Raw genomic sequence first — 13144 nt, 5'->3', positions numbered from 1 at the left:
TCAATCACTGCTCCTATAATTGTTTCACCTGATTGGGAGAAACCCTCTTCGGGAGAAACCTTTTGAACTAATGTGTAATGCAAGTGAAGCTAGTGATTACACAATTGGGGTTATTTTAGGGCAAAGATATGACAAGAATTTTAAAGTCATATATTATTCTAGTAAGACTCTTAATGATGTTCAAAATAATTACACAACAACTGAAAGAGAGTTATTAGTCAATGTTATGATTTTGATAAGTTTAGGTCATATCTAATTAGAACTAAATGTTTTGTGCATACTGACCACTCGACTATTAAATATTTGATGCAAAAGAAGAACTCGAAACTAAGATTAATTAGATGGGTACTTTTGATACAATAATTTGATTTTGTGGTAGTCGATAGGAAAGAAACTGACAATCAAATTGTTGATCATCTATCTAGGCTTAAACATGAAGAAACACTTAATTCAGAAAAAGAAATTAATGAAACTTTTTCTGATGAACAACTTTATGTTGTTAAATGATGTAAAATATTGTGGTATGCTGATATTGTGAAATATATTATTAGTGGTATTTTACCATATAGACTGACAAAACAATAAGAAAAGAAATTCATTCACGAAGCAAAATTTTACTTTTGGGATGACCCATATTTGTACAAACAATGCAAAGATTTAATTATGAGAAGATGTTTGCCTAATAAAGAAATTCAAGAAATTATCCAAAAATGTCATGATTCTGAATTTGAAGATCATTTTGGGAATGATAGAACTGTTCAGAAAATTTTACAATATGAATTTTATTGGTCTACTCTATTTAGAGATGTTAATATATATATATATGCATGTGATCGATGTCAATGAGTAGGCAATATTTTAAAAAGAAATTAAATGTCTCTAAATTTTATTTTGGAAGTTGAAACTTTTGATGCATGGCGATTGGATTTTATGGGACCATTTGTACCTTCATTTGAAAATATCTTTATATTGATTGTAATGAATTATATATTGTTTGCAGTAGATTAGGTGTAAAAAAGGATTAAAGCGTAATGCTCAGAGTGTTTCAAAATTTTTAATCAAAAATATTTTTACAACATATGAAATGCCAAGAATAATCATTACTGATGGAGGATCTCATTTTAGGAATGCAAGAATTGCTAAGTTGGTACAAAAATATAATATTATGCATAAAATTGTAACTGTTTATCATCCTCAAACTAGTGGTCTAGGAGTCGTATCTAATCGTGAAATCAAAAGAATTTTGGAGAAAACTGTGAATCATAATAAAATGGATTGATCTGTTAGATTAGATACTACATTATAGGCTTACATGACAACTTATATGACACCTATAGAAATGTACCCGTATAGATTAATTTTTTGGGAAAACTTGTCACTTATCGGTAGAATAGAAACCTAAAGCCTATTGGGTTATTAAGGAGTTCAATTTCAATTTAAAAGATGTTGGTGAGAAAAGATTATTGTAATTGAATGAGCTTGAAAAAATTAGGAATGAATCTTATGATAATGCTAAAATATATAAAGAGAAAATGAAAGAATGACATGATCAAAAGATAATAAAAAAAATTTTGAGTATGAACAAGAAGTTTTATTATATAATATAAGATTGAAATTATTCCTTGGATACGAAAGTCTAGGTAGATAGGGCATTCACAATTGTAAAAGTTTATCCCTATGGAGCTGTTAATATTAAAGATCCCAAGACAAGAAATATATTTAAAGTGAACAGACACAGATTGAAACCATATTTTGATGGTCAAAGATCAGTTTTTAAAGAGATTTTAATGTTGGGTCACCAAGAGTAAAGACTGGGAATGTCGGGCTGACGACATTAAACCAAGCGCTCTGTGGGACGCAACCCATATTTATCATTGTTTATGTTTCTTATTTATTTTAGTTTGGAGTGTTATGTATATATATATATATATATATTTATATTTTCATGAATTTTAAAAACATATTTATTTACCCAATTTTATGGAAGATTTGTAATTAATTGGATTTAAAACGAAATGGTGCAAATTTTGGAACTGGCGCTTGAGGAACCATTTTCCAGAGAGTAGGCACCTAAAGCGCCAGAATCGGCGCTTGAAGCGCCGCAGCAACCAGAACAACTTAAAATGCTTCAAAAAATGATTTTTGGTGGGGTTCTTTCCTAATAACTCCCAAAAACTGATTCCTAAACCTATTTTAGAGGGGAAATGAGGGAAGAGTCGACATTTTTTAAATCCAATGGCTTCCCACTCTAAAGATACCATGAGATATGAAATTTTCAACCGGAGAAAGTTCGTCAGTTTTGATGCACATAAATTATATGATCTAGTTCTTGTGATAAGTTCTCCTAAAGAAGAGGCTAATCAAGGAAATGTGATTTATGAATCGAGGATGTAACTCACCGAATACTCGAGTGGAGGAGATTATTGCACAAAGTGCTGGGAAGTGATATGTTATACCACTGTCGTCGTAGTTATCCCTATGGTGAAAGAGTTCTACGTCAATCTTCAAGTAATCAACCAAGGAGTTGTCTACGTTCAAGGCAGGTGTGTACAATTCACTCCTTCAAAAATAAATGATATTTTTATGATTGAAAGTGTCTCTATTTGCCAAAATGCAAATTTTACTCCTACAAGAGAAAATATGAACGAACTCTATCGACTTCTTACTAATGAAGATGCAAATTGGGAGACCATAGATAATGAGAATGTAAGTTTTTCTTCATCATTGTTGAATTCTACATCTAAGGCGTGGCATTTCTTTATTGCATCAAAATTACTTCCTACCATGAAAATCAGTAAGGTGGCTAAGAAGAGTGCTATTTTGAATTACTATATTCAAACTAGAAAACCTATTGATGTGGGTGCAATAATTGTGAAATCTATTTTGGGTTTGAGGGTCAATGGATCTACTACTGGACTAGGACATCCATCTACTATCTTCCTACTGTGCAGTCAATCATAAGTGCCTTATGAAAGTTGGGAAAAAGTGCTACTTTCTTGGAAGCCTATGAACCCAAAAGTTTATTGTAACTGCATAAGAATGGGGGATGAGAATAATATATTGATTGATCAATCATCCCAGAATTCATCACCTATTCAGCCTTACTTTAGTTTGAATGCACTTTTGAAGAGGATCAAGAAGATAGAAATAGAGGTACATAACCTTATACATTCAATTGGGAATGTTTCTGAGATGTTAGATCATCTGGATTGAAGGATGAAGAAACATTTTGAACACATTTAATGTATTGAGAATGGTTTGGTGTGTATATTCAAGAAACATGCTTAGGTTGCGAAAGATTTGACGGATGAATTTCCTTATGGGCCTTTTTACAACATGTACGTGCACTACCAATCCATGGGAGACATCTAAGAGGACGAGAGCTAAGAAGATGTTTGAACTTACTTTATGCACGAAATGCTTATTTATTATTGCTTAATTGTGTCATGGTGTTATGTTGGATTGCATTTACTTTCATTGTTGGGTTTTATTTGTGTAAGTTGTTGAGTATTTTAATACTTAGTTTTCAATGTTAAGATGTTTGGTTTGCTTTGGACACTAAATTAAATTTATTGGTTTGAAAACTGTCAGTTTGTAATAATGCGGATTTTATATATATAACCGAGTTTTGTGTTGTTTGTGAAAGTTTTGTGTTAGAAATTTGTTTAATTACAAGTATAATTATTTAATTAAGCTAGTAAGTGGTTGACGTAATGCGGTGCGCAACAGATTTCCACAGAAAAACAAAATATGAAAAATTTTGACGTTGGTGCTTGAGGCGCCAAACTCTTGAAAATGCCAGAATGGGTTAAAAACCGCAAAATAACCCAGTAAAACTCCATTTTTACTGCTGGAGTCGTCTCCTACCTCTAAACCTCAACTTAGGGATTGACATTGTGTGGATTTGAGAAGATTTCAAGGACTAGAGATCTTAGATTTCATCTTCTCTTGGTAAGAGCTTCACTTTAACTTAAATTTTTTTTTATTTTCACCATGGATTTAACCTACATTAGAAATAAAAAATTTGGAAATTTGTTGAAGAAGTTTAAAGAAAACCCATGGTGAAAAGTTTCTTACCAAATAATCTTACTTGTGGAGTTAGATTTTTGATTTTGTAATTTATTTGGATTTCCATAGAAATTTCTATGGTACCACGTGTGAAAAGAGGAAAGCCTACGGGAGATTTTGATGCAAGAATATTTGTCAACTATAAGGCCCAACATAACTATAATACCAAAATGGGCTTGAGGAAATTGATTCAGGAACAATCATTTGTTAACCTGGGTGACGAGATTGAGGGGTTAAACGTCGCTAAAAATTTGGAAAGATTATGCTACTTCACTGCAGTAGCTATTGTTCTAATAATTTGAGAGTTCTATGCCAACTTGCGATTTACTTCATATGATCAAATCTTCGTGAGAGGTACATAAGTTGAATTTTCTAGAAGAAGGATCAATGCATTTTATGGATTGAGAAATGAATTACATTGTGAATATGATGCATTCGTGATGACCGACTCATCACTAGATGAAGTAATTGCCTTTCTGTCTGATGGAAGGGGAGAATGGAAAATTAAAAACAATAAGAAAGTTAATTTCTCCACTTCCATGATGAATTTTCAATCAAAGGTAAGACATTACTTCATCTCTGTAAATTTACTTCCAACGAATCATCTGAGTGAAGTAACAAAGGAAAGAACTGTGCTAAATTTTTGCATTCAACAAATGAAGGTGGTAGATGCTGGTGCTCTTATAGTACATAATGCTCAAAGTATAGCCAGGAGTGCTACAACTAGTGGTTTGGGATACCCTGCCCTAATTTTCACTTTATGTGAACAATTAAAAGTAGAGTTTAGTAGAAATGAAGAAAAACTGTAGCCACAAAAACTAATAGGGAAACACATAGTCCAAAGATTTGAATCATTTGTTAGATCCAAGAGTGAAGGAAGTGATAGACCCTCAACATCTACTGCAGGGCCATCTACTTCCAGCACTGCTTCACTTGAGAACATCATGGAGCAGCTTATGATCGAACAAATGGATATTGTAAATTTGCAAAATAAGATTGAAGGGATAGAAGCAAGGAATGCATATAACGATGAATATCAATAGAGGAGAGCTCAATTTAATATAGCATATCAGGAGGCCATGATTAGATATATAAGGGGTGAGTATAATGTGGAATTTCCAACCTGCCCCAGTTTTACTTCTTATGTGTTTGATCATGATGATGAAGAAGAAGAAGAAGAAGAAGAAGAAGAAGAAGAAGAAGAAGAAGAAGAAGATGATGATGATGATGATGAGGAAGAGGATGATGACTTTTATTTTAGGAGTTTGTTTTTTTTGTTTGTTATTTTGATTATTTGTTTTTCTTAAAAAATGTTATAATAGGAACTTTCATTTAATATTGTACTTTGGACTTAATTGTAATAGTAATTGTAGATTTTTATTTTTGTGCATTTCTAGTTATTTTCAGTTTTTGTTTATTTTCTTAATTCTTAGTAAATCCTTTGAAATATATTGTGTTTCATTTAATGCTTTAAAGATTGTATTTTTAAATTTAGCATCTGCAGTATACCAAAGCCTGATTTCATATTTAGAAGACTCTACAAGTTAGTTTTATTTTTATGCATTTACTGTTTTCTTTCATGTACAAAATTTTTGTACTTAACATTTTTAATTACTTAAAAAATTAACTTTGGGGGAAAGAAAAATTTCTCTTAAAAAGAAGTAAACTAAATTTTATGTGTTCTCAATTAACTATATTTTTTAAATTAATTTAACATGACCTTAGATATTAAGATTTAACTTTAAATGACTATATTTATATTTGTAAATATTATGATAAATTTAGGTAAAAGTTTTTAATAATAAAGTTAAATATATTTGGTATGAGAGAATAAGACTATGTTTTTCTATTTAAAGTAAAGGAAATGTTATTTTTGAAGTATTAAGAATCTTAGAGTTTCATGTAAGAAGAAAAGAATGATGCTTTATGAAAAATCTTTAAAGCTAATATGAATTTATAAAGTTGAGGAATGGTAATACATTTTAACTTTAAGAAGAGGATAGTGAAGTTCAAATTATTAAAGGCTATCCAGATATAGTAATCCTTACATATAAAAGAAAAGAAGAAAGAAAAGAGAAGAAAAGAAAAGAAAAGAAAAGAAGAAAAAGAGAATGTGAGGAGAAGCTTGAGGATATGCCTAATCAAAAATTGGATTCACTTGAATCAACATGAGGAAAAAGCTTTATTACATTTTCTAAAGTTGTATTAGAGTATAAGTAACTTTACTAGAAAAGTTTCCATGAATTTATTTTTCTTATGAATTTTAAAAGTATCCTTAATATGACAAATTACGATTCTTCTTAAAATGAATAGAGATTCAAAAACCTTAAATTTGAATACTAAGTACCCTTAGACTTAGAGTTTGAATCTAAGTGAAAGTTTTTCTTAAATTATACTATTTTACTTATTAAACTAAAGTATAAAAGTTTATAAGTTAATCTTTATCCTAAGTCATATTTTTAAGTAGTAAAAGAGTCACTTGAGGACAAGTAACAATTAAGTTTGAGGGATTCTGATACACAAAAATAATGTGTTATTATGCGTATACATTTTATGCTTATTTTTTGTGATATTGCAATTTAAAGAAGTGTATTTTCATGTTTTTTTTTGCAGGTATATCAATTTTAGGCATTTGGAGCAAAAGTAGCAAAAATGAGGAAATTTGAAGCCAAAATAGAGAACTTTGCGATTCTAGCGCCTGAGACACTAGATTGGTGCCGAAAGTGTCATTTTCCAGAGAGCTGACACCTGAAATGTCAGAACTGGCGCCTGAAGCGCCGTTATACACAGAAGCGGCGCCTGAAGTGCCTATAAGACCTAATAAATTCTCAATTGAAGTGTGGAAATATTTAGGAGATTTGGAAGTTTCATGGCTTAATAAACTCTTTAATATTATTTTAAAATCTAAAAAAATGCCTAATGAGTGGAGGAAGAATATTTTGGTTCCCATTTTTAAAAATAAAGGAGAAGCACAAGAGTTTGCAAATTATAGAGGAATTAAGTTGATGTGTCATACTTTAAAATTATGGGCGAGGGTAATCAAACATATCTTAATACTTATTACAAAGATTTCTCATAATCAATTTCGATTTATGTCGGGCAGGCCTACTATGGAAGCTATACATTTATTGAGAGGTTTGGTGGAGAAGTTAAGAGAAATAAGGAGGATCTAGAGTGGATTTTTATTGATTTAGAAAAAGTTTACGATAAGGTTTCAAGAGATATCCTTTGGAGAGGTCTTGAGAAAAAAAGGCATTCAAGTGACTTATATTCAATTAATTAAAGATATGTATACTAGAGTTGTTACATCTGTTCAAACAAAAGGAGGATTAACCAAATATTTTTTTTTATTTCTATTAGAATACATCAGGGATAGACTTTAAACCCATAAGTTTTTTTTTTTAGTTATAGTTGGTCTTATTAATCCTTTATAAGAGTATGTACCTTGGTGTATGCTTTTTGTTGATGATATCCTAGTCATGGATAAGATGACAGAAAATCCCCAGGAAAAACTTGAATAATGAAGGTTTACATTAGAGTCTAAAGGCTTTCGTTTGAGTAGAACTAAAACTTAATACATGGAATGTATTTATAGTAGTAGTAGCTCTAGTGACTGAAGTGAAACTTTGAGTTATCAAATTATTAAAAGGTGTGAACAATTTAGATATCCCGGGTCTATTTTTCAAAGTAATGGTGATATAGATGAGGATGTTATTAATAGAATTCAAGTTGGTTGGTTAAAGTGGAGGAATGTGTCAGACCTATTGTGTGATAGAAAAGTACCGCTTAGACAGAATGGAAAATCTTATAAGATGGTGGTGAGATATGTAATTCTCTTTGACACTAACAATTGACTTTTAAAAGAGAAGCATAATACTAAGTTAAGTGTTGCCTAGATGATAATGATTAGGTGGATGAGTGGCTTTACATTTAGAGACAAAATGTGAAATGAATATATATGTGATAGGGTTAGTGTAGTTCCAGTGACGAACAAAATTAGAGAGAGTCATCTTAGATGGTTTGGTCACATTATTCGTCGACCATCTGATGATCCAATTAAGAGAGTAAATGTTTTAGATTCGACTTATGTTAAGAAAGGCAGAGGTAGAGCTAGGAAGACTTCGGCTTATTGCATAAAAAATATCTTAATTTATTATAATTAAGTGAAATATGACACTTAATAGGATGCAATGGAGAAAAAAGATTCATGTAGCCAACCCACTTACTGGTATTAAGGCATTGTTGTTGTTGTTGAGTTTTATTGTCATGACAATATAAGCACTACCTTTTTTTCTCTAAAAAAATTTGTTGGTCGAATTGATTATTTTTCCCTCCTTAGTGTAGAGTAGCATTTTAGGGGAGAATGTTAAGCGTTGCTTCCTTTTTTTTTTACTTCTACCGAGACATTTAAAAATAGAACTTTTTAGTTCTGCTAAGATAAGTTGACAGCATCTTCACCCATCGCGATCAACTAGTAGAAGCTATGAAATGAAATATATTTCAACATTATTAATCTCTTTCTTTATGAATTTTATGTATACTTACCATGCATATGCATTCATTAAGGTTATATGTCGAACAAGATATTAATTAGGGGATTTCATTCAAATGTTATTTAGAGCGATGATGGAAAATAAATCTCAAAAGGCTCAACTAATCACCACTTATTAATTTTAAATTTATAAAGTTATTTCCCCACAGATACTACCTGTCATTAGAGAATGCGTTCAAGTGCTTATTCAATTTGGGAAAATGATAATTATGGATGGAGTCTTTTTTGAATAAAGGATCTCACTGAGCTCTACTTATTGCCTCAAGGACCCGATTTGACTAGCGCGATAGAAATAAAAAAAAAAAAAAATGTTATTGGTATCTTATCTAACATGTAATATGAGGATTTACATTAGTGCATGCATATATAGAACATGTACACAAAAAAGTCTGAAAGAAACAAATGTGCACTGGTCATAAATATTTCATTACATAGCTTTTATTGGTTGATCATGGTAAGTATAGATGTTGCTAACTTATCTATCATGCAAACTTCAACTTGACTACAAAAAATATGCAATTCCATTTATAAAATTCTCAATAGAACTAAAAAAAAGGAAGTAGTGCAGAACATTTTCCCCCAAAATATTATTCTATAATGAGGAGTAGGGAAGAGCAAGCAATTTGACAAACAAAATTTCTCAGAGAAACTATAAAGCAATGCTCATATATCTATCCATGTTGGAATGCTTTAAGGTGGATTGGATGATTTTAACTTATTGAAAATGATTCTCAAGATTTGTATGATCTTATTACTTTAAATGTTTTTGTAGACCCGTTGGTTGCTCGATTTCCATTTACGGTGATGCTTTTGGAGTGCGATTTGGTGGGCACATTTCACATTTCCTATTAAATATTTAGTAGAGCAATGATGGAAAAAAAAGAATAAAAGGCTCAACAAATTACTAATTGTGGATATGAAAAAGAAAACAACCATGCTAATTTGGCACGGATACTGCCTAATTTTTATGCATGGAGAACACAATTGGTGATTCTTGATGAAGCTATTTTTGATATCTATAAATTAATTCTTAGCACTACATTCACTACTTATTTTCCATATTTTTGTTTTAGATTTTAGTATTGTTGTATTACATGCCAAATTATGTTGATACATTTTTTCTTACACAGATATCAGACGTGCAAACAAAAAAAAAGGTGGGATATCCACTATTTGGGAAAGGGGGATAGATAATTTTCTGTGATTTATGCATGAGAGTGGTAGAAAAGGGCAATATACAAACCACACATTTTAATAAGAAAGGTTGACAAAATATAACAAAACTCTTTCAAGAAAGAACTAGTAGTCTACACAACAAAACTCAATTGAAAAAAAGGGATAATATTAAGGATTGGAAGTTCTGGACGGAGATAAAGAGAGGGGCCACTGGTTTAAGATGAGACCCTAATAGAAAAATAGTTGATACACCTGAGGAGTGGCTGTAGGAAAAGATTTCAGTAAGTAGAACACCTTACATTCAATATTGCTTACTTTAAAATTTAGTTTCTTAGAAATCAAGATTATTAATTGTTTGTTTACCACATGCAAAAAAATTTAGACTTGCTCACATTGACTCGAAGCTGAAGGAGAAGCTAGATACTATATTCCTCGGTATTGTAGCAACATGAGTCAACATCTGGGCTACGACAGATGAGCCAACCCAGAATTTGGATGAACTTGGATTTGCTCATTCCAATGAAATCTACAAGGAACAATAGGATGAAAGAGATCACCCGGAGTCCAGGTCGCTTGGCCTGCACCCTTGACACAAAAAGGGAAAAAGAGAAGTAAAATTAAGGCAACTCATTTATCCCAATAGATATCACAGCTGGTGACAAACTGCACAAGTATTACTTTAAGTGCTTGCACAACTCTCCATGCATATCCAACAATGATAGATATCGTCAAGCTACTCGAGTCAATTCCAAAAATTTTATTTGTCCCTCTACTTATTTGCCATTAAAATTTTGGAGGATCGAAACAAGCAAGTAGCTTTCCTTACACTGCTCCCTAAATGGAGGATTCCTTAACTCCATTAATCTTTAGAGGGTCACACTAGTTAGATGGAATGCACATCATTTTTTTATTTGTTGCTAGTATAAGAGAGTGACTATTTGTAGCATTTGATATTTCTTTTGTAAACTATGGATTATGTGTACCATTTCTGACATTTCATTATTTGTGAATTTCTGTAGTTAAACTACTTTCATTGTGTGAAAGTTAAGCATTTATTTGTATTGAGAATAACATATTCATTTGAAATAAGATTAACAGTATTCTTTTAGACAAATGGAGCCACCAAATGAATAGGAGATTATAGAGATAATTGAGCAAGTGAGTCATTTCCAGCACGGTTTGTATGATTCATGAGTACTACCAGAGACTTGGTTGTAAAACCCATTATGTCTCATCGTCATCTGTGGGTGACAAATGGGTTGGTAAACTTATGGAAGCTCATCCAAGTCAGATTCACTGCATGCTCCTGTTGTAAAAAGCTATTTTCTATGATTTATTAGATGAATTGAAATCCAAATTTGGTTTACATGGACCTTCATGATTTACATCCCGAGAAGTCCTAACTATCCCGCTCTTCAAAATGATGCACAACGAATCCATCGTGTTGCTTCTGAGTGTACAACACTCTACAAGGACGATAAACAAGTATTTCCACATTGGAATTAACTCTTTAAATAAAATGACTAAAGCATCGTCAAACCGCTGGACCCATCTTTTACTCCAACACCTTGAAAAATTCGTAGTGATCCAATATACATGTCGTTTTTCAAGGTATTGATCTCGCTCTATATTCTTACTTCAATAAATCAAATAAAATTTATTCATAGCCTATATTGTGTCATTTTTTTATAATAAGAACTACATCAGATCAATTGATGGAATGCATGTTGACACACACATGAGGAATGAGAAAAATATAGCCTACATCGGTATGTGTGGAGTTGCTACACAAAATATATTAGTCTTATGTGATTTCAACATGTGTTTTACATCCATAATGGTTGTTTGAGGAGGGAGTGCAAGAGTTAACATAATATTTAAAATTGCAACCGAACGACCCAAATACAAAATCCCGACACCTCCACAAAGTCGGTGCATTTAACTAATCTATCACTATTATATTTCCACTTGCACTAATCCGCTAATGTTTTCATTATTAAGGAAAGTATTATCTTGTTGATTTGGGATATCCATTGCAACGAGATTTTTTGAAGCATTTCTCGACACGAGATATTACCCCTTCGACTTTGAGCGCAACAAACAAGTGATTAAAGGGAGGAATGAGCTTTTTAACAAAAGACACTCGTCATTACACAGTGTCATTGAACGAGCATTTAGTATATGAAAGAAGAAGAGAGTCATATTTGTCATTGAACGAGCATTTAGTATATGAAAGAAGAAGAGAGTCATATTTCGAGATATGCCTACATATTATTTCAAAAAATAGGTGAAGATAGTTGTTGCAACAACTGTGCTCCATAATTTATACGGAAGTATCCCTCCCAAGATGATATCAATTTCAGGGTCTTAGATGATGATCATACCTACATGCCTGAGGAAAGCCAACCAACATCAAGCCAGACCTCCGGTGTAAGAAGAGAAATGTAGGATGAATGAGTACAACACTTCTGAGAGAGAATGCGTCGAGGAGATGTTATAGTTGAGAGAGGACATTACGGATGCTTTAGTGAATGCAACGACCTTACTTGTATAACATCACCTAGTTATTTGTAGTTGATGATTCATATTTTATCTCTTTGTTTTTCCTTAGATGTATTTTTTTTCAAAATATATGTAGCAATTTGTGTTGTACATTTCTTTTTTGTGTACCGATAAACTTTAGTTCTTGATTTTAAGATGCTTATATTTTTTTTAGAATTTCTCGAATATTGTATCAACCTATTTTTTTACTTAGAGTAATATTCTATTATAATAACATGAAATACGAGCTTAAGATTATCCAACTTTTCTAAAGTTTCGCTCTTATAATGTGGCGATACGTGTGTTCATTACCAGTCAAGGAGAAAAAGCAGCAACACAGAAGATTTTATTCTTGTCATAGAAGCAGAACTTCTACAGATTGCGACTACTTCCGGTTTGATGACACTAATGAAATACTTCCAAACCGTGATCAGTTGAGGAGAGATGCATGGATGGATTGACCCGAAGTTTTGATTATCGAAATTTCAAGACGAACATTATTTTAGACTTACTTATCACTTTTGTTGTCTTAGGGTCTGTTTGGGGCAGCTTATAAGTGCGGCGGCGTTTTTGAAAACGCCGCTGCACCGTTTGTTTTGCACGACTATTAGTTTTTCTTAGCAATATGATATATTTTTATTATTTAGTTCTAAATATTTATGAAAAGTGTACTTATTTAAATTTATATGGGTAAAATAATTTTTTTTTATCAGAAATAACAACAACACAACAAATCAACTAAACAACTTTCTTGACAGTAATTGAAAAACTATTTATCTAGAAAATAAATTTACACACTTTAATATT

Source organism: Phalaenopsis equestris, unplaced genomic scaffold, assembly GCF_001263595.1.
Source record: "Phalaenopsis equestris unplaced genomic scaffold, ASM126359v1 Scaffold000036, whole genome shotgun sequence".
Taxonomy (NCBI): domain Eukaryota; kingdom Viridiplantae; phylum Streptophyta; class Magnoliopsida; order Asparagales; family Orchidaceae; genus Phalaenopsis; species Phalaenopsis equestris.
This window is presented reverse-complemented; position numbering follows the sequence as displayed.